This window comes from Cynocephalus volans, chromosome 14, assembly GCF_027409185.1.
Source record: "Cynocephalus volans isolate mCynVol1 chromosome 14, mCynVol1.pri, whole genome shotgun sequence".
NCBI classification, from domain to species: Eukaryota; Metazoa; Chordata; class Mammalia; order Dermoptera; family Cynocephalidae; genus Cynocephalus; species Cynocephalus volans.
The window spans coordinates 62,394,351-62,418,467 of NC_084473.1; positions in this window are offsets into that span (position 1 = coordinate 62,394,351).

Genomic DNA, 24,117 nt, shown 5'->3' on the forward strand with positions numbered 1-24,117 from the left:
TAACAGTTCCCATAGGAATCCATGCTAGATGTCCACCTACTATGTGCACCAGCGTCTTTAAATGCTTTCCCATGTTTTCTGATGAATGTTAAAAAGCAGTTTGTGTCTCTCAAGAAGGCTGACTGCTCCTGTTGGGACTAATTGCACAGTCCTTGCTGCTAGGGAATAAAGAGAGGGACTCAAAGAATCACCAAGGTACATAATTTATCAAATACAAGGAGTATGACATTTCAGAGTAAATTCCATGGAAAATAAATGCACTGTATTTCAATGAATCAGGCACTGAGAATATTTCCTTAGAAACCAAGTCCATATTTTCATTAAGAGAGAGAGAATGCACAGTTGAGTGAGGAAAAGTGGGAGAGAGAGAGAGAAGCTATGGGATTCAAGTGCACCAATGAATTAACATCTTGTGGTAGAAATGCTGCCTGAGAAATTAAAATGATATTTGAAACATAAATCCAATGTGCTAACAACTCTCGTTATAAGCCCCCGCCAGAGTCAACAGGCAGAGTTTGTTTGCTAGGAGGTTGTTTCTGGAGGCCAATTCTTGAGTTCTCAAAAAACATCTGTGCAAATGCAGGGGGAAAGCCACAGCAATAGAAGCCATCAGTGGTTAGGTGTGTTATAAATACATTATTACTTCATTGTAATGGCACACGGGCCTTGGCTAGACTGCGGAATGACCTCACCAGCTGTCAGCCCTTGAGTTACTCTCCTTGAATGAGCATTCAAGATACAGCAGTGACTCCAAGCTGGTACAGTGTAAACACCGAGGTAATCGTCAGAGAGGAACCAGGCACAAATTCATCAACATCTCACGAAGAAGCTGGAGCCTTGGCCAAAACCTGAAAGACTGAAGGATTCTTCGTCACACAAAAACACCCTTCAAGCCAGCCCTGAAGAACCTTTTTCATGGAACCTGAGAGTCAGCGATCCCCTGGGCTTTCTCACTCTGTCTTCCCTCTCCGAAAGGAGTCCTCACAGCCCAAAAGAAGCAAGCCTCCTTCCAAGGAATCTATTCCCATAGTGGAAACTTGGAAATGCAGGCCGGGGCTGGGTGGCAAGGGCCTGAAAGCAGCTGGGCTCCTGGCAAGGGCTCCCTGCACACACAGAAAACCAAGAACTTCATTCAGGGGTAGGCTTCCCTCTGCAAGTGAAGAAAAGCACTTTGAAGATAAGAAAGCTGCCCGCCATTAAGTAGAAAATGATGGGTGGCCAAGATGTGTCAGGAGCCATGGAAAAAAAAATGGGAAAAGGAGAGAAGGAACATTTGGAGGTGAGCTGTCCTCACATTGCTCGAGTTTCTACCGAGCTCTGGGCAGTCCTGAGAGGTAGCTGGAGCAGTTTAGATTTTGACCAGAGACGGTGAATGGTACATGTTATGTGCACAGGCCTGCGAGTCAGCATGTCTGATGTGGGTTTGGGGTCCTTCCACAGTGGTTTCAGTGTGACCCTTCCCCTCAGTGTCCTGGGCTGTCCTAAGGGGCAAATGCAGAAGAGTGGGTTGGGGAAGATTCATTTCTAATGAACCTGGGCATGCATCAGGAGTAGCTCATAGAGAAGTTGTATGGATGAATGCCATTGGTAATACTTCTAAACTCAGAGGATGGTGGGGCTGGGGGAGGGAGAGGTAAAATTAGGACTTTAAAATGCAAAAGGAAAAGGAAGCTTCATCTTTATCTTTTGACTGCCACAAGTGTATGTGTCGCTCTGGGTGCAGAAGCCCAGAAATTTCATCACATTCTGTACCCAAGATTCTGAAGGAAGCAGTCAGACTATAAGCCCCATAGAGACAGAGAATAAATATGCTGGAGTTTTAATCATCATCTCCTCAGTACCTCGTGGAGGCCTCAGTGCATACACAGTGCTCAAGTAGTATTTGTTGAATGAATGAATGAATGAATGAATGACCACAACAGCCATGAGTGTCCCGTGTTACAGTTCACATAGCACACCTAGCTTAAGGTATGACACTCCTTCAGCACAGTCACCACCAGCAGGTCCTGTTAGTCTGCCTTTGGCTATTCAGCCTCCTTGCAAACCACAGCATGATTTTTCAAAGATGGATGTGTTTGCATTGTAATCACTTGGAGAAAAAACAAACATTTCATTTAATAAAAACTTTGCAGTAATGATTTAGGAAAATATATGGTAAAGAATTGTAATTCAACAAGTATTTTATTCATTTATTTATCCATCCATTTATTCAGGAAATACTGGGTGTTCCATAGAAGATTAAAAAACCAGAAAAAGTCCCTGCTTTCATGGAACTTACATTTTAGTGGGAGAGATGAATAATAAAAATGAAACAAACACACACACACACACACACACACACACACACACACACACAAAGAAAACTAAAGCAGGGTAAGATGATAGGGAATGACAGAATGTGCTACTTTGCGTAGGATAATCAGGGAAGTCCTCTATGAGAAGATGACATTTGACCTATGACCTAAGCCTTGACAGAAATGAGAGATTAAGCCCTGAAGGTATCTTAGGGAAGAAAACTCCAGAAGGAAAGGGTAGAAAGACGCTGAGATGAATATCAGGTCACCAGGTCCCAGAGGGATATTGCCGTACTTCCTCCCCACACTTTTTCTCCAAGCCCTCCAACCCAGTTCAGCTTTCCAGGCAAGGTGACAAAAGCCAATGCCCCCCTGCATTTACTTCATTTCTCTCCCTTCCCTGTACCATCTCCCCCGTGCCTCTCCTGCCCGCCACGCTTCTCCTCAAGTCAAGAACAAAACCACTCATGAATATCATTTTATTTTACATAGATGCTAAGGTGTGGTAAGGAGGTGAAGCCTAAGAATCCCAGCTTTGACCAAGGAAAGAAACCCAGCTCCAGATGTAAAGCATCTGGTGTGAACAAGAGGCCCCCGTGATGTCAGCCCCGATCCTCCTTCTCTTCCTTTCATTAGAATTCCAGAACTGCTGCTAATAAGTACAGTCCCTTACCTCTGTAACAGCACTTGCTCTTGTCAAGAACTTTTATGCCGTGGTCTCATCTCTTCTTTACAAACACCACATGAGGTATGGAGGGCACAGGTTTTTACCCCCATTTTACAGAACATGAAACAGAGGCAGAGAGAGGCCATAGTCATACAGCTGGCAGGTGAATTCCTGATCCCTGGCCCTGAGCTCCTTTCTGGGCACTCACCAGCTGTGAAGTTCTTCCCAGAACTGTTTCAGGTGAAGTGTGGGAGAGGCCATGGTCATGAACTACAAGGCTCAATCTGAAAAGCCCTTTAAAATCCAGGCACTGTGTAGAAGCATTACCATTGTGATTATGATTTTGAATTTAAATGAGAAATTAGAAATTAGTCCTTATACATACAAAGATGTTTGTCATTGTTAGACCAGCAGTTTTAGTCTTGGCAAACATGTAATGCTAAGTATAGTAACTATGGCAGATCTGGGTTGGTGGACTTTGATATGGTGCCCCATGGGCTGGAGCTGCTGGTATTCCTGCTGGCCAGTGTACTTTAGCACAGAGAATCCAAAAGCAAATAGTCTCCTGCCCTCACACAACCACACACAGCAGGGGAGGGGCATGGATGAAGGAACAGTGGCAGGACTCTGAGTCATCTGAAACTTAGCATCACATGAACATAGCACAGCAGTAAATGCACAGCTCACCAGGCCTAGCATCTGCTGGATGGTGTCCTACCAGTGTTGCTTATACTGAACTTCAAGGAAAGACTGGAATCCATAACCATATGACACAGCCACTGAAGGAAAGTTCCTTACACAAAAGAACAGTGTGACCTGCTGTTTTTTTTTTTTTTTAATCCTCCACAGACCTTTATAGGTAATGAGGGGGACTTTTGCCCTTGACATCACACATAATTTTAAAAGCCTATCCAGTAAAAACAAAGAGCAGAGAATTAGGAAAAAAATGTTTTTCCGCATTTCTTAGAACTTTTAGTTACTGTCAACAAGTGTTTATGGGTTTGCATAATCTAATGCTTATAGGACACTGTTCATTTTTCAAAATAGATGTCTATTATCTAATCTGAACTCATAGAAAACTTAATGGGGGGTGGTAAGGTAGATTTTATCATCTCAATTTTATGGATGAATTACCCGGGAAGGCTGACAGTAGAGTTCAGAACAGAAACAGGATATTAGACGCCTCATTTGGTTAGACATTCCTCCATTATGCTTGGGCACACTCAAAATTCCCACTCCCAGAAGCCTAGCGCTGCACTGTCCAAAATGGTCACCAGGAGCCACACGTGGCTACCAAGCACTTCAACTATGGCTGATGCAAATTGAGATGCATTGTGAGTGTAAAATACACACAAGCTTTCAATCGTTAATATTAAAAAAAGATGTAAAAATCTCATTAATAATTTTATGTTAATCATATGTTGAAATGACAATATCTTAGATATATAGGATTAAATAAAACATTAAAATTAACTTCACCTGTTTCTTTTTACCTTATTGAATGTGGCTACTGGGAAATCTAAAGTCACAGATGTGGCTTGCATTATATTTCTAGGGGACTGTGCTTGTCTAGACAGAGTACCCTGACACTTCTTTGGTGGGATTGTTTAGGATATAACCATTCACTTCCTACGGCACTGAAACTTCCTTGTACACCTTCCTCTCCAGCATTCTTTCTATTCTGACACAACTGGAAGCAGAAACATGATGACACACATTTTCACATGTTCCTGTGACCCTGTCTATTAAAAGAAATGGCAGGCAAGGAGCTGCGGCTACATTATATTTGAATAAATTAGGTAAAAATTATGGAAGCGACAGTTCTATTTTACTTCTCCTTCCTTTGATGTCTATGCTTAAACAATCTGGGGATTCTTCTTTCAGTCTATTACCAGACTCTCTTCTGGAATCTTCTCCTATTTAATTTATTTTTTCCCCTAAACAAGAGTATGCATCCCTATTGCCTGTCTCTTGACCATCCTTGACCTTCCCAAGGCATCCATTGCAGAGGCACACAGAATGGAGGACAAGGAGCACATGCTCAGATGTTAAAGTCTGATGCCAAGCGCTGGCTTGTAATGGGTAGTGGTCTAATGCGGTATTTACAGCTCAAGAAAAAAAAAAAAAAAGGCAGATTGCGTCCAGAAGCTATGCATCTGCTGCCCGGTGAGCCTGCTGGTTTGATGCACTCAGCAAAGTGCATGAAGAACTCTTGAACATCACAGTGATTTGGTTAATTGGGTAAAGATAAGGGTTCCCGAATAGCAGAGTCAGTTTGCCATACTGGCCTGGCACCCAGGGACGTGTGATGAAAAAAAGCTTGGCTGTCTGGATGCATCTGAACGCTCCGTTATTTCATAAAGCCTGCACTGTGTATTTGGAATGCACATTTGCTCTTATGAATAACAGTAATTGTTTGGCTTGGCCTGCCTTTGTGTGACCGCCAGCTGGCAATGACTGGAACCGTGACACATGACACTCCAGCTGTGTCCACATGTTTCTGCCTGGCAGTATCCACTTATATAATTTGCTTTTTTGATCAACAGTTGAGCCATTTAAGGGAACTCATCATATTACCCATGCCAGCTATTTCTCTGTAAATCCTTCTATTGCAATTTCAAAAGAAGATTTTTATTATTCCTTGCTTATCATGGTGATGTTGCGACTTCATTAAACATAGTGCAGTAAAAGATACATTCCTAATTGAACCTGAGTATTTTTCCCTTGAATACACATAATTACAAGACAATAGCTTGGCATTTAATCAAATGAACCATTAAAATAGTCACTAATGATGGTCTTACTATGACTGACAGACCTGACCTAACTATCTTTAACTCCCCCCCTCTCCATTTTATTAGGCTTGCTATATTAGTCATTGTAATTAGGTTTGTATTGGGGAACTGATAACTACCTGGGTTGTGGTAAAAGAATCTTATCTGTTTGGGTGTTAAGGTTTCTGTTGTGTTACAATCTATTTTCTTCACAGAGATTTGAAAGAAGCAAGCAGAAATTGAACTTGACCCAAAATATACTTGTATTTTTATTACCTTTTCCTGTGAAACTGAAAACATTCACTTAATCCCTCCTTCCTGATACCAAAGAGCAAGGAACACACGCAGCCTTCTTAGCTCTTGGGAAAATTCTAAATTATGCAACCTTGGTTACTTATGGCCCATCCAGTAAAACTAAGCCATTGTTTTTGTCTGAAACTCCTCTTTGACTTCTTCTTTTAATGTAGCTTGGGCTTCATCAAATCGTTGAGTTGATTAAATGTGATGAAACGTCAGAATAGCTGACCAGAGAACCACATGTTGACAGTCTTTATGGCCCAGAGTGACAGGTACCGTGCAAAAATAACTCACGCTGACTACTACAGACTTTTTACATGGAGAAGGGAAGAATTTATTTCATCCATTCCTTTAGACTATCCTGGCTCATATAAGCAGCAGAGCCTTAGCAGTATTGGAGGAATTAAACATAGTAGCTATAAAAAAGTTCGATGTGATGGATGGTACATGAAAAAGTCAAAGGTCTATTAAACTAGTTGTCAGGAACCCTAAGTTCTAGTTCAGGATATGCCACTGACTAGTTGTGCTGCCTTGGGAAGATAAATCACTTACTTATGCATCAAATGCCTGATTCTTTCAGAAGAAGAAGAAAAAAGAGGAGGAGGTGGGGGAGAGGGAGGGGTGAGGGGGAAGGAAAAAGGGAAGAGAGAGAGAGAGAGAATGGGAAACCTTGTCCTTCCAAATGAATACACAGGGCCATTATAATGATCTAGTAGGATAATAATCATAATTATAAAAGGACTTCAACAAGTATAAAAACTCTGTAAATTCAAGGAAGTGTTAATGCTTAAAGTATAATGGACTTGGAAGTCAAAATTGAGCGATATCTTCCTTAGGAATATGTGTTATCCAAAGCTGAAGAAAAGCTTTGAGAAATTTTAGTGGAGTGAATGCTGTTTTCTGATGGGCATTTGAGAGAGAAAATCAAGTGGGAAGTTGGTGAAAGAAGTTATTATCAGCCAATTGAATGTCAACAACTTCGTGAACTGGAAGGAACCAGAGACCTTTTAGCCAACCCCCTTCATTTTACTGATGAGAGAATGGGTTCATAGTGAAAGGTAGTGACTTGCCCAAGGCCACACAGCCAGGTGATGGTAGAGAAAGCCAGCTCAGGCCTTCTCATGTGCACTGACTCCAGCCCTCACTACTGGACCTTCAGAGGAAGCATTCTGTCAAAAACGGACAACAAGGGTTGGGGGTTAGCTCAGTTGGTGAAAGTGCAGCCTTGTAACACTAAGGCCGAGGGTTTGGTTCCCTGTGCCAGCCAGCCTCAAAAAAACAAAACAAACAAACAACAACAAAAAAACAGGCAACAAGAATTAAGGGAGCTCCTATAGCAAATCATGTGGCTTTGGGAAAATAAGAAGAGTTAAATGGATAAAATGCCAGATATTGGCGCATGAGATCACAAGATAATAAAAACCAGGATTAACAGCCAGGAACAAAAGCGTGTCACATCTCTGGAGGCTTTGATGAGAGGCATGCTGGGACTTAGCAACTGGCTGCCAGGAATGGGTAAGAAGTGATAAAAGGCAAAAATGGTGCTGGAAGCTCTACCCGATCTGAAGGAGTGGTCCCGGTGGGGGAGTGGCCACCAGCACAGAAAGTACAGCAAACAGTCTCCCACAAGGCACTTGCTAATATTTTGGAGGATGTGGAGCTGGAGGACATGGCACAGCAACAGCAGTACCCAGACAGCAGCGATGCCCCGAATCAGGAAGCTGACAATGTCATGGTTCTGGGTGGTCCATCTGCTTTGGAATAAGACCCCAGCCAGCAGCTAGGGTTACCAGAAACAGGGTCCAGCTCTTAGAGAAAGAAGCTTGCCAGAACTAGAACTGTCTCTGGAATATGTTGGGTACAATAATGACAAACAAGGTAAGAAATCTATCTCTCAGCCAAGTGAGCTAGAATTCAGGGCAGATTCTGACCTTAGCAGAATGGCTAGAGTGCAGATTGTGGGCACAGGAGGGCTGGGATTGTCTCCAAGCCCACTTGGAAATCCAGGTTTAGAGTCAGAGACAAGTTTCACTACTGTCCTTGGTCAGACTGCTAGGCTGAGACTGCAGCTTGAAAGTCTATAACAATTGCTATCAAAATGTGAGGATTTCAGAACCTAACTTAACTGCACCCATTTTTCTCAGTTATGCAAGACCCTAATCTTGGATTACTCTCCAGGCCTTAAGTACTATGAGGGCAGAGATCATGTCTCTTTGTTTGCCATTGCATGTCAGGCACTCCGTGTGATGCCAGGTACATAGCAGTCATTCAATACATATTTGTGAAAAAAATGAATAAATATCCAGACCACTCCCTTTCTCTATCAGCCTTTCCAACATTATTCCACCCTGCCTGCTTTATAGAGTCGTCCAGGTCTGGCTTTTAGCGGTAGCAGACTCAAAACTGTGGTTGCAATAGAGAATCTTAACTGAAATGAACATGTGGTCGGGAAAAGAGGCTGGATGTATTTCCTTCACCACCTCTTTGTCTCTTCTCTTACTCAGAGGGTTTGCAGAGTTTAAAAGGAACTCCAGGAAGAGAAAAAAAAAAATTTAAGAAGGAGAACAGAACATCAAATGCTTGAACAACTGCATATTTCTTCTGGAGTGTCATCCAGCAGGAGGTGTCTGGAAGGAAGCAACAGTTCAAATTCAAAAAGCTTCCAACATTTCTGTGCCTTATTTAATGTCGCCAAATTGTTTAGGTAGCAAAACTCATTCATTTATTTACATATTTACTCATTAGTTCTTCTCAATGCCTCAATTTCTCCATTGTAAAATCAGGATAAAAATAATACCGATCTCCTAGAGTTGCTGTGATGATTGAAAGAGCTTATAGATGTAAAAGATTAAGAAAAGTTCCTGGCACATAATAAGTACTCAATAAAAATTAGCTATGACCATCATTATTATCCTCATTTCCATCCCTACCACCACCACTGTCACAGACGAATTACTTGTTCAGGGAAGAGCATAAGTGAAGACTGTGAGTGCCCTGAGGGCAAGTGAGGCACAGTTGTCATTATATGTCTACCAACTAGCATAGAGCCCAACACAAAGTGGGTGTCCAACAGATGCTTGCTGACTACAGCAGTGAACAAAGCCCAGCTGAGACTTGGTGGATAAATAAAATAGCAAAAAGGTTGTAGTAATATGGAAAGGCATTCTGAATAAATACAAATCAGAGTTAGGAAAGACACAGGAAGGACAGGTCTGTAGGAGGACAGCCTTTATATTGCTGGAGGTTCTTGTGCAAGACTGAGACAATATGGAGCCCTGAAGTGTGGTCACTGCCAAGGTCAGAGAGTGTTGAAAGCCAGGCTAAGATGGTTAAACTGTGTTGTGAATCAGGGTATTCACAATTCATTTTCACACCAGAAAAACAGTAAACACTTAACAAATGATGGCCAACCTATATTTAAGAAATTATATAAGAGTTGCAATTTGTGTGAACTTCAGTCACTAATTTTAGCATGGGATGGGCCATTGACTTTAAATATGTTGTGCTGGATTTAAAAGTCATTATTATTATTCTTTAGAAGAAGAGTATGTGAATATCTTAAAGGTTTATAAAATAGAGGCTTGCAGCTATTGCTTGGGATGTAGGAAGCTGGAAATATCATTGCTTCTGTAATAATAACAAGGAAAAGATGGATCACCTACAAAATCATAACTTTTCTTGAAGCTATGAGAAAGCTGAGGTTGCAGGACAAACATCTAAAGAAAGACAGATGCTTCTAAAAAGATGTAAGGATACAAACACAGTTCCCTACAGCAAAGCACAGGAGAAAGACAGAGAGATCATACAAGTGCGTAAGAAGGATTTGGCTAATATTTTAAAGGAAATGATAAAGGCTAAGTGTGAGTTACTGTGAGAATACAGAACCACCATGAACCACAGATGCAAGGGTAGTTTGCACCCAATCACAGGGTCATCTTCATCAGTTTTACTTAGAAACTTACCCAGGTGCTCATGAGAAAGAATGAGGATGGGACAGGAGACCAAAGAGAGCCTCCCTTCTGGAGCAGGCCTGGAGGAGGGGAGCAGAATTCACTGTGAGCAGGCACCAGCCTGCCCAAATCTCCCTCCCCTATGGAACAAAAGCCTTAAACTTCCCTATGATGTAAGAAAGAAATTTTCATCTACAAAAGTAAATACAGCATAATGAAAATGGTAAAAAGTAATCATAATTTTTTTAATCTTCAAATGCTCTAAAATTAATTGATGTCTAAAGCACAAATTAGTAATACATAAATGTATAAAATGGTAGCCATTTAATCAGGACAGTCTTGTATTGGTAAAGGATAGATGCATTGATCAATAGAAATAGTATGAAGAATCCAGAAATAGATTAACACATATATGGTCAATCGATTTTTGAACAATGTACAAAGGCAATTCGATGTTAATACAAGCCCACCACAAATTCCCACCTAGGTTACTGTAATAGCACCATACCTAGACTTATCTCAGTCAAACTGCTAAAAACCAAAGTCAAAGAGAAAAATCTTAAAAGTAGCTGTAGGGGAATAAAAAAGACTTATTACCTTCAAAGGGCAGCAATAAGACTATAGCTGACCTTAAAACAGAAAATATGGAAAACAGAGAATAATGGAATAATATCTTAAAGTGCTCAAAGAGAAAAACTGAAAATTAAAATTCTACACCCATATAAAATATTTTTCAAAAATAAATACAACATACTTCTTATTTTGATTTGCATTTAGAAGGATGCAAAAGATTGTTGTTCCCATGGTAACAATAAGAATAACCTAGATAAAATAAAAATCACATTTTTATTTTTCTAAGCAGCTGACAAAGAATGTTAAAAGCAAGAAATTTTTGATAAACTGAGTTCCAGAGAAAAATGATTTCTTCATAAGTGAGCAGAGAGCCATGGCAGCTTTCATACTTCAAAAGTGACCATTCTGGGTTACTAGCAGACAGAAGAGACAGCCTCCCGTGATCAGGAGACACTGCATGGCTGAGGAGAAATCAGACAAGTCCTAGAATATCATGAAACCTGACAGAACAGATCACAATTTGGAAAAGCTCCAAATGCAAAAACAAAATTGGTAAATGTGAAAAATATTTCCCCTTGTCATATCTCTGAAGTTTTGCCAAGAAAGCAATAGAAAAGAGGGTCTAGAAGTCTAATATCACTCATTTTCACAATAACTGAATTTTGGGGCCCTGTTGAATCCAAAAGTAAACCTAATATGTCTTGAACTCCACCCCAAACCCTTCAGTTCCAGTACTGAAAAGATCAAAAAGACAACTATAAGGGAACTTAGAAGGTGAGCTTTTCACAGGTGAACTCACCATAATTAAAGTTGCAGTTCAATTTGATTCTAGGAGGAATCTAAATGATCAGTTCTTAACCCTAACTGCCAAACAAAGGAAAGAAATTTCAATCCCTGGTAAATAAGCAAAACAAAGCAATACTATATCTTAGTCTCCATTTTTCTTTTATTCACAGTATCTGGAATAAAAATTTAAAAGTCTAAAGCTTGAGAAAAAGGAAAATGTAAACATACTTAAAACAAAATGTAGCCAATAAAAGCAGAGCCACAGATTACACAATTATTGAGATTTGCAGAAAGAACTTTAAAAATATAAATATGTTAAGGAATTTACAGGAAAAGATATAATGAGTGAAGAAATGAAATATTTTGGAAAAGGAATAGAAAGTACAAAAAAGAAATAAATGCAAATTTTACAACTGAAAAATACAATTTCTGGAACAAAAAATACATTGAATACATTAGTAGCAGATTGGACACTTGCAGAATTAGATTAAGTGACTTCAAAGGCAGGGCAATAGAAATTACGCAAACTAAAAAAAGTGAGAAAAAGAATTAGAAAAAAAGAAAGGAACAGAGCATCAGTAATGTTTGAGATAATATCAAGCAGTCTAACATACATATATTAGAGTCCTAGAGGAAGAAGATAGAAATTATAGGGAAGAAAAATATATTTGAAGAAATAATTGTCAAAATTTTCAGAAGTTTAATCAAACAAGAAAACAAACAAAAGAAAAAAACCCAGATCCAAGAATTTCAATGAACCCCAAGCAGGATAAATAAAAACAAAGACAAAATTATACCTAGGCACGTCATTATCAAGTTGCTGAAAACTACAGATAAAGAGAAACATTGTAAAGTCAGCCAGAGAAAAAGAATATGTATTACATGCCAGAAAGCAATAAGAAAAATGGTTGACTTTTCAGCAGAAACAATGCAAACCATAAAATATCTCCAAAGTGGTAAAAAACAAAAACATATCAAACTAGTACTATATATTCAGTGAAAGTCACTATCAAATAAACAAAAGCTGAGAAAATTTGCCCACAGAAAACCCATACTACAAAAAATGTGAAAGAAACTTTTCAGGTTGAACTAAATACTAAACAGACAATCAGATCTGCAGGAAGGGATGAAAAAAGAACACCAGAAATGGTAACTGTGGGTAAATAAGAAGATCCGTTTTCTCAAATTTTTTACAAGATGATTTCTTAAAGCATAAATAATGATAATCATAATATATGGTGAAATGTATAATATGTGTAGAAGCCAAATATAATGCAATAGCCTGTGATATAAGGGAGGTAAATGGATTTATACTGATACAGAGTTATACTTGAAGTGGTATAATATTAATTAAAGGTAGGCATTTAAGGATGCATATTTAAATCCTGGAGAAATCTTTTCAAAAACCAAAGAGAGATACAGCCAAAAGAAGACAGAAAAGAGGGAACAAATGTATAAGGGATAGATAGGACTAATAGGGGGGAAAGGGGCAAGATGGTAGACACAACTATATCAATAATCACAATGAACATAAATAGAATAAAAACTGCAATTAATAAAGAAGCCTCGACCATACGCCACCTGAAAAAAAATTGAACTTAAATGCAAAAGTACAGATTTTTTAAAGTCAAAGGGTGGGGAAAATTTATCATACAAATGTTAATCATAAAAAGCCGGGATGAATGTGTTAATGTCAAAGTACATTTCAGAAGAAGGAGTGTTACCACAAAGAGGTGCATTTAATAATGATAAATGGGTTGATTCACCAGACATAGATATGTATACCCCTAATAAAAGAGCTTCAAATTATGTAAGACAAAAATCAACAGAAATAAAGTGTAAAATAGAGTATGATAGTTGTAATTATAGTTGGGGATTTTAATACTACTTTCTCAATACTTGGTAAAGTAAGTAGAAAAACAATATGTGAGGATCTAGCATATATGTACAACACTAAGAACTAGTTTTACCTAACTAGTACTGATAGAACACTACAATCAATAATTGCAAAATCCACATTTTTTTCCAAGTATAAATGGAGCCATCAACAATATAGATCAGATTCTGTGCTAAAAAATAAATACCAATAAATATCAAAAAATTATTATCATAAGAAGTGTGTTCCTTGACTATAACACAATTAAATTAGATATAGATAAAAACAAGATGTTTAAAATATTCCCAAATATTTGAAAATAAATAAACCTGCATCTAAGTAAACCATGGGTCAAAAAAATTCACAGAAGAAATTATAAGGTATTTATATTATAATACAATAACAAAAATAATAACAAAAATTGAACATATTAATAACATTTGGAGAATACTGAAAGTCATAGCTTTAAATCCTTATATTAGAAAAGAAAAATAGCTAATATAAATTTATATCAATGACCTAAGCTTCCATGTAAAAAGAAGATCAAATTAAAACAAATATAAGTATAAAGATAGGGATAATAGATAGAGAAGAGGAGACACCAACAACATAGAAAGCAGACAAAAAGTAGTAAAATTCAACAAAGCTAAAAATGTATTCTTTAAAGAACAATATAATTGATACATCACTAGCCAAAAATAGAATAAAATTTAAAAATATAGAAAACCTAAATTAATAACTTCAGGAATGGAAAAGACACATTACCATAGATCTTACAGACATTAAAAAATAACTAGGAAATATTATGAAAATTGTTTGCCAATGAATAGACCCAAGTTAGAAGACATGACCAAATTCCTCAAAACACAACATATAAAAACTGCCTCAAAAATAGCCTTGATTTTTTCCATTCTGTTAAAGAAATTGCACTCAAAATTAAAAACCTTACTACAAAGAAAACACAAGGTCCAGATGGCTTAATTATTAAGGTCTATCAAACATGTGAATAAGAAATCATACCACTAATATGAAAATTTTTCAGGAAATGGAGGAGGAGAGACTATTTCTGTATTAGTTAGGGTTCTCCAAAGAGACAGAATCACTAGGATATATTTATAAATATGTAAGTGGAGATTTATTAGGGGAATTAGCCCACATGATTGTGAAGAGAAGTCCCGTGACAGGCTGTCTGCAAACTGGATGCCGGTAGCGTGGCTCCATCCAAGTCTGAAGGACTTAAAGCCAGAGAAGTTGATGATGTCCTTGGTGTAAATCCTGGAGCCCAAAAGCTGAAGTGTCTCAAGCTCTGATGTCCATAGACAGGAGGGAAGAATGTATCCCAGCTCCAGCAGATAGAAAAAATGATTTGCCTTTTTTCTCCATTTTTTGTTCTCTCGGGGCCCCCAGGGGATTGGATAGTACCTGCCCATATTGAGAGTGGATATTTCCCGCCCAGTCCACTCAGGCTCTCATGCTAATCTCTTCTGGAAACACCCGCATGGACACACCTGAAAAGATAGCTTTGTCAGGTTTCTCGGCATTCCTTAATCCAATCAAGTTGACGCCTAGAATTAACCTTCACAAGTTCACCCCTTCCCAACTTGCTGTCCACACTACCTCCTTAAATCACACTTGATCTTCAAATGGGACAATAATGTAATAGTTTCACCTAATATGATGCAACTATCCTTCATACAACCAAAACGCATGAATCCCTATCCCAGAGAGGAGGTAAAGTCCTTACATGATTTCCAAATATATTTTATGAAGGCGGCATAACCTTGATACCAAAAGATAAGAACATTACAAGGAAAAAAAAAATGCAGGATAATATTTCTCAGGAACTAAGTACAAAAATATTTTTTAAATATTAGCAAAATAAGTACTACATTCTGTAAAAAGGATAATATGTCATGACTAAATGGGGCTTATTCCAAGAATACAAGGTTGACCTAACATTAAAAAATGCAGAAAAAGTGGTTGGCAAGATTCAACATGCATATATAGTCATAACTCTGAGAAAATAAGAAATAGAAAACGTTCTCAATATGATAAAGACTGTGTGCATATACATATATGCATGTATGTGAATGTATAGATATATACACTTTAAAACCTACAGCTAACATTACAATTAATGGTAAAACTAGCCCATATGGAAAATATGTTTTCCATAAGACAGAAAATAAGATAAGAAGGTCTGTTCTTACCACTGCACATAAATAAATTTATAAAATAATAAAAAATAAAAGGCACTAAAATTGAGAAGGAAAAAGTAAAACGATTTTTTGCTAAAAAGTATAATTAAGTAAAAGATGACAAGATTGTTTATCAATAAACCTGAAAGGACGAGTCGACACCAGTTGACGATCCACTGGAGAGAGCTCGTTTATTAGGCAGTACACACACATATATATAGGGCTTTTAGGGAAGGCTGATTGGCTTAAAATACAATCCCTACTTAGCATACCGCATGGGGCTTGGGGTGAGCTGATTGGTGTGCGATTCGCGCCTGCGGGAAGGAGAGTATGGGAGAGAAGGGCAACCAGCGCCATGATGGGGTGTGGCCGAGAAGGACTTCTGTGATCAGGCTGTGATCCCTTGGGGCATTTGGGTTCTTACAAACCCCCCCCCAAATTCCAAAAAATCTGCTAATTCCAAAAATCACCTAATGAGTGAGTTTGTCAATGTCACAGATAGAAAGTCAATATGTGAAAAATCAATTGTATTCCTATTTACTGGCAGCAAATATTTTTTTTCAAAGTGCAACACATCAAAATTTATAGGATGCAGGGCTCAGGAAGTACTTAGAGGAAAATTTATGCTTATAAAAACCTATATTAAAAATTTTTTAAATCTCAAATAAGTAATGTAAACTTCTACCTTAAGAAAATAGAAAAAAGAAGAGCAAACTAAACCAAAAGCAAATATAAGTAGGTAATAACAAAGATTACAACAGAATTATATGACAAAGGGAATTAAAAAACAATAGAGAAAATCAACAAAATCAAAAGTTGATTCTTTAAAAAGATCAATAAAATTTGCAAACCTTTATCTAGATTGACCATGAAAAAAAAGAGACAAGAACAAAATTACTAAAATCAGAAATAAAGCAGGGGCATTATTACACTGTCATTATGGTTTTTTGTAATGGTAAGATTTATTTCTTTCTCTTTCGCATTTGTCTTTTTGTTCTACCAGTGAGTTTTGTTCTTTCTTGTGTGTTCATGGTAGTAATTATCATTTTTCAGATTCCAGATGCAGGATTTTCTTGAGGATTTCTTGTAGGACTGGTCATGTAGTGGTGAACTCCCACAGGTTTTATTTGTCTGGAAAATACACTATTCTCCCCTCATTCCTGAAGGAAAGCCTTGCTGGTTACAGTATTCTTGGCTGGCAGTATTTTTCTTTTAGTATTTTGAATATATCAAAATTTTCTTCTGGCCTGTAGAGTTTCTATTTAGAAGTTTGCTGTTAGTCTGATAGGGGCTCCCTTATAGGTGACTTGATGCTTTTCCCTTGCTTCTATTAAGATTCTCTCTTTGCCCTTGAGCTTTGCCAGTTTGACTATAATGTGTCTTGGAGAGGATCTTTTCGGGGTTTTTGAGCCTCCTGGATCTGAAGGTCTGTGTCTCTCTGTATACCTGGGAAGTGTTATTATTTCATTGCATAGGTTTTCCATGCCTTTTCTTTTCTCCTCCCCTTCTGGAACACCCATGATTTGAATATTTGTGAGCTTAATGTTGTCTGCTAGCTCTCTTAGATTTTCTCCACTTTTTAAATTCTTTTTTCCTTTCTTTTCTTTTCTTTTCTTTTTTCTTTCTTTTTTTTTTTTTTCATGATCCACCTGGGTTATTTTGAAAAGACTATCTTCAAGATCAGAAATTCTTAAATGTTTCTTCCGCTTATTCTAGCCTACTACTTAAGCTCTCGGTTGTGTTTTATTTCATTGTGTGAATCATTCAGTTTCATGAGTTCTGATACATTCTTTTTTAAGGTATTAATCTCTTTGTAAATTTCCTCCTTCATATCCTGGATTTTTTTTTTCTCATTTCATTATGTTGTCTAACTGAGCCTTCTCATATCTCAGTGAGTTTTCTTAAGATTGTGGCTTGGAATTCCTTTTCAGTCTTCTCAAGGGTTTCCTGCTTTATAGGGTCTGGTATCTGAGAATTACTGTGTTCTTTTGGTGATGTCATGTTTTCTTGGATTTTTGTATTTCTAGTATCTCTATAATGATGTCTAGTCACCTAGTAGAGCAGTTTCTTCTATTACTCTAGAGTGGGCTTTGAGGAGAGAGACATCTTCTTCTTTTGCTGATCTCCGCTGGTGACTCTCCTTGTGTCAATACAGTCAAATGTCTGGCCACCATGGCTATGGCTACTCCTGTGATGTTGAGCCACTTTTGCAGTGGCCGTCACTGTTGCAGAGGCTGTGGTGAGCCACCCACACAGACGTGGTGTTTTTGGCATGCTCCTTGCCTGCTTCTGGGTGGAGGGTGCTGCCCTCAGCTCCTACCAGCAAATATTTAGAAAATAAAATTTGAGATGCAATGCCATAGCCAATTGAATTTTTAAAAAATACATAAAATACATATTTAGAAATAAATTTATTGAAAGGAGTGCAAGACATTTACTTTGAAAGCAATAAACACTGCTAAAAGCAACTAAAAAGCAATTAAAGACCTAAGTAGCCCAAAGTGAAAAAAATGAGAATGAACAAATGAGTTACAGTATATTCACTTGATGTAAAACTACACAGCAATGAAAAAGAATAAACTTCTGCAACGTGCACAGCAATAGACATAATGTTAAGCTAAAGCAGCGAAATGCTAAAGAGTACATGTGCATAAATCCTTTCATATAAAGTTCAAAAAAGGCAAAATTAAATTCTGATGATAGACATCAGAAGAGTGGCTACCTTTGGAATGGAAGCATGAAGCAGATTCCTGTGTTTGTTTCTAGCATTCTCTATCTGATCTCAGAGGCACATCGCTGTGCTGATTTTGCAAAACTTTTATATAACTGCACACTTGTGATATGTGCATTTAAGGTATATATGTCATACTGTAGCTAAAATATACAATATCTTCAGTGTAATTAACCCATGCACAGAAACCATATGGAGAGGCCAACAGCCCAGCTGAGGTCCCACCTGAGGTCCCACCTGAGAGACAGCATCCCACCATCAGACATGTGAGTAAAGATATTTCCAGATGATTCCAGACTTCAGCCTTCATGTAGCAAAGGCAAGCTGTTCCTACTGTCCCCTGCCCAAATTCCTGACCCACCTAAACCATGAAAGATAATAAAATGATTGTTGTTGTAGGGTGATTTGTTTGGCAACAAAAATAACTGGAGGAGCATCGGTTTACAATGCCACCAGCAAGGTGTGAAAATGACTGTTTCACTGTACCTACACCTGATCCTAGGTCACCATCTTAAAAAATCTTTGCTGATTTGATAGATGAGAAAACGTGTCCCATTTTACTTTAGTTTCTGATGCTTTGGTGAAGTTGGTTGGTGATGGATATGTTCATTTGATTGTGGTAATCATCACACAATGTATACATATATCAAATCATCATATTGTACACCTTGTATATATACAGTTTTTATTTGTCGATTGAATATTTAAAATTTAAAAAAATAATAGTGACATAGAACAAGATGGTGGGAATGGGTAGGATTTGGATATATATTAAAGGTAGAGCCAGCAGCACTGACTCACATATATCATGTAGGCTTGGAGAGAAAGAGATGAGCCAAGAATGACTTCGAAGTTGTTGGCCTGAGCAGCTGAAGATCACCTGAGGAGGGAAGGCTACAGCGGTGTGTGTTTTGGGAGTAAGATAAAGAATTCGATTTTGATCATGTTAGGTCTGAGATATCTATTAGACCTCCCAGTGGAAATGTTAAGTATGGAGTTGGACATACACGTCTGAAAATTAAGGAGAAGGTCTGGGCTTAAGATCTAATTTTGGCAGTCACCTGCATATGCATGGTGTTTAAAGCATGAGACTGGAAGAAGTCCCCAAAGGAGTGAGAATAGAGAAAGGAGAGAATCAGGGACTAAGCCCTGGGGTGCTCTAACAGTAAAAGGTTGAGGATAACAGGAGACAGGAACAATGGAAAGTGAGAAGAAAAGTCAGTGAGCTAGGGGAAAACCCAAGAAAGGGTACTGTGTTGGAAGCCAAGTAAAAAAAGTATCAAGGAAGAGGGAGTGAGGCCTACGGCAGCTGAGTTCTTGGATGAGATCCAAGAGCACCATTTTATCCCTTGGTTACAAGTACTTACTGATCTCCATCTCTTCTCTTGTCCTCCCTTCTTCTTCCTTATCCAGGTAGGAAGCACAAAGGTGATCAAAACCATCTCAGCAGGGTCCTTCTAAAGGTGAGACATCAGCCAACCCAAGAAAACTTGGCCATAAGGGATAGGCCCTAAGCCCTCAGAATTTTAGCAGAATTCTGAGTTCATTTTATGCAGAGCAAATAACAACAACAATAATAATATATATGGAGAGGTCATACTACTGAATTTTTAGGGCTATGCATACTCTTTTAAGGATTTCTCTCTTGTGTGTAGTATGAAAAAGGAAAGAGGTCCTATAAGGTCTTTCTGGAGGGAATGAAGATGGTGAGACCAATTGGAAACATGTTCCTGTCACTCAAAGTGAACATCCTTGTTGGGCAGAGACTCCATGAGGCTCTCGTCTGTCTCCTGAAGTCTCAGAGAACAGTACAAAGCAAGACAATTTCTACTGTGTTCAAAGGAAATTTCTACACAACTTTGCATATGACTTGAGCAGGAGCCTTATTAGCCAAGTGTGAACTTCACCTCATTAGAGGAAAAAGCCCTATCAATTACAGATGACTTTGCTCAGATCGTTTAACCTTGGTGAGTTCATGGAAGCACTGTGGGGAGTGTGTTCCCGCCCAGTGGGCTGCAGTGGTATCCTACAGCAGCAGGTACAGTTTGGGGCACCACATAAAATGAGGGACATTGACAAACCAGGACAGCTCCAGAGTAACATGACCAGGAAGCAATGAGTCAAACACTCACATTGTTGAAGAATGATTGAAGGAATAGTTTTGGGTTCTTAACCTGGAATACACAGACCTAAAATAAGATAAATATTTTATGCATGCATTTTTCTGATTCCCCCCACCAAGTGCACCAAATGAAGGCATACTCTATCCAACACGAGATAGATATGTTGGCAGAATTTTCTATTTTTCTTTTTTTTTTAGTTTTATTTTTTAATTGACAAATAATAATTGTATATATTTATGAGGTACAAGGTGATGTTTTGTATACATAATATACATGTATACATTATGGAATGATCAAATCAGGCTAATCAATATATCAATAACTCAAATACTTAGAGTCTCTTAGAAGTGAAAACATTTAAATTCCATTCTTTTGAAATACGCAATACGTTATTATTAACTGTAGTCACCACGCTGTGTAATAGATCACCAGAACCTGTTCCTCCTGTCCAATTGAAATTCTGTACGCTTTGACAGCATCTTTCCTCTCCCTGTCCACTCCCCCAGCCTCTGGTAACTATACTGGGGAGCAACACAGTATAAAAAGATTAGACTTAACTTGAGCAACGTGTTCTAGAAGAGCAAGGCAGATCTGCGTTCAAATCTTAGCTTTGTCACTGGCTAATGTATGTCTTCTCACACAGTTTAATCTCTCTGGTCATCTGTTTTCTTATTTTTAAAAACTGAAAGACAGTATTCATCTTGAGAGGGGTCATAAGGATTGGAGGTAATGTATGCAACACTTGACACATAGTAGGCACTTTGTGTGTGATAGCTAGTATTATTACCCTGTATAACACCCACCTGAGTCAGGACTAATGAGTAAAAGCCACAAAAGAGTAGACCTGAGCTCGAAGTTAAAAAATACCTATCTAAGAAGCATTTTTTTTTTTAATGGAATGAATTGCCTTGTGAAATTCTGAGCAACCATCTCCAAGACACTTATGGGCAGAGTAGATATCTGTAGGTCTCAGAGAAGTTGTGAAACAATTACTGTCAGGGGCCTAATTCAACAATTTCTGAGGTCTTTTCCAAAGTAAATATCTTGTAATTCTAGGCTCCAGCCTCTGATATGTGCCTCTTGTATCTCTGATATATGTTTCTTGTACTTTTACGTGCCACTTATACCCCTAGAAATATCCTCAGGCTATTCTTAGGATCAAAGAGATCATGTATGCGAAAGTGTTTTCTAAACCACAAAGCATCATCTACATATACAGGATTGTTTTCCAAATTTAAACTCAGCAGTCCATATAATCACTTACAGTACGTTTCTTTTCCTTCTGTAGATCCATATCCCTTCTTTTCAGTGAGAGAGAAAATCGGGAGCCTTCCAAATGCAGATTATCTCAACAGGGCTTGTTTTGCATATTTAAAGGGTTCAACTCCATAAACCGAAGAGTTGAAATCATGGTTACCTGCTATTTCTGATTCATCCAGAGGCATTTTCTTTTTCTTTTCTTTTACCTCTATCTTTCTTTCTGCATCATTTAAGTGGAAAAATCTTTCTAGTTCAATTGTATCAGGTGAGTGCCAAGTCATCCTTCAATGCCTCGGATCCCAGCCCTACTCGTAAAATGGGTCTGAAAGTATCATTTAGATTCTATCATAAAGAGGAACAAACAGCCCAGATGAGAATAACCAGAAGAGAATTAAATTAGGAGAGTATTAGAGATACAAGCCTGGGTGGACAGCGACTGATTCTTGTTGGATAATTTAGCAGACCACTCACCTAGGAAAATACTTGGATTCTAACTATTTGTGTAGTTGATATGGAAGCCAATAGCCAGGACCACGGCTGAATGGTGTTGATAATCCCAGCGGCCTCGGCCTGGAATAGCTCAGCTCCGATGTGGCTAAGTAACGGTGCGGTCTTGGCTTCTGTGCTCTTTGGAGTCTTCAGCTGAAAAATGAAGATTGGAAGAGATTGAGATTAGAAGTGTTTCCAATCTTCACATATTTTGCCTCCTGATACTACAAATCCTATTCAAATTCATGGATTTGGCCTGAGCTATCAAGATTTGCTAATCTAATCCATTTATGATACATAATCATAGAATATTGGCAAATGCCTCAGGCTCCAAACATTAGGGATGATGAAAAAGACAGTCCTTAGCAAAAAGGAGGGATGGCTATCTGCTGACACTTGAAGCTCTGTACCATCAGCCTGGGACCACGGTTTCTCCCTTTCCTTTGGTCCCCAAGTAAAGTGGATGGACCAGTTCCTCTCTTCTAATCACATGTACCTTATCCTCATGTGATCTTTATATGCTGCATGTTTGCTCTCAAATCTGTCTTCGATCTATAAAAATGTCTGCTGGGTGATAGGTACGGAATATAGCTGACCCATGATGTAATTTGCTCTGGGTTCCACATGCTCCAGCTACCCACCTGTATTAGTCCATTTTTGTTGCTTATAACAAAATACACTGAACTGGGTGATTTATAAAGAAGATGAAATTTATTGCTTACAGTTTCTGAGGCTGGGAAGTCCAAGGTGCATCTGGTGGTGGTGACAGTGACCCAGGGGTCTCACATTGCAAGATGGTGGAAGCAGAGAGAGCAGAGAGAGAGACAGACTCTCCTCTTCTTTTAAGGTCCTCAGAACCAAACCCCTGACCACCATTTTTAATCCATTCACCACTGCATGACTACCTAATTCATCAGTACCTAATTACCTCTTCAAGGCCCCACCTTACAATTACCATAATAGGATTTCCCACCCTCTTAACAGTCACAGTGGGGGCTAAGTTTCTGAACATAAAACTTGGGGGAAATAATTCAAGCTTCAGTGAGTTTTGGGGAAGCATAATTCAATCCACTCCACCAGCCTTAGGATCAGTCAAACTTAAAAACAGTTCTCACTTTCCTCATATCACTTATTACTTCCTGACATTATATTATATATCTATTTGTTTGTCTATTGTCTGTCTCCTCCACTAGCATGTAAACTCCTTAAAGGTATGGATTTTCTCTCTTATTCATCGATATATACACAAGACCTAGAAATTTCATATACATGAAATTGTTGCAGATTATAGGATTACAAGATCTAGAGCCCTCTGTTTCCTCACTTCCTTTCCTCCATCCTCCAAGGACTCCATGGAACTCTTAAAATTGCCCATAGATGCTATCTTTTCCTCTCACAGAGGAGCATAGAAAAAGCCAGAAATGTTCAGCATTTGTCTAAGGCTACAAACCCAGATAGTGGCAGGAATACTGGGGCTCTCTCTGCCTGGTGTGCTTTTCACACTGCCAAACCACCAAGAAGACTTTGCTGGCAGACAAATACATTCCTCAGAGACTCTTCTTATTTGCTCGTGCATAAAATAAATTAGTTTCTTTTTAACATTTGTGTCACTGGTGCCCAGCCAGAGTTCCCAATGTCCATCACTTTTCAGCCTCACATAAAGATGTGAAGTCAGACACCTCTCCTGCGTCTTGACCCAGGGCCATTTATTCTCCAAGAAAGCTGGAGGCCAGCTGCTCCACTGCTGCCCTTCAGACTGAGGCTGCTCCAGAAATTCCCTGCCCTCTCGCATTGACTCTGGCTCTCTCTGAGCCACCAGAAGACAGAGGGATGACAGGGCAGAGCCTGTGGCATCCCTGCTGATGAAAAAAATCTCCGATCATAAGGCCAGCTGTTAATGCAAATGACAGTCAACAAGGAGGAATCAAAGAAACAGATGCCTCAAGCTCCCAGTTATGGTGATGGTGAAAGGGCTGGTTCAGTGCCAGAATCTATGATTTGCCCTTCACTTTGCTAAAGATTTAATGGCCATTGACAAGAGTGGAGATCTTCACATCAGAAAAGTGCCAAAGACCCAAAAAGACCCGTTAAGAAGAAAT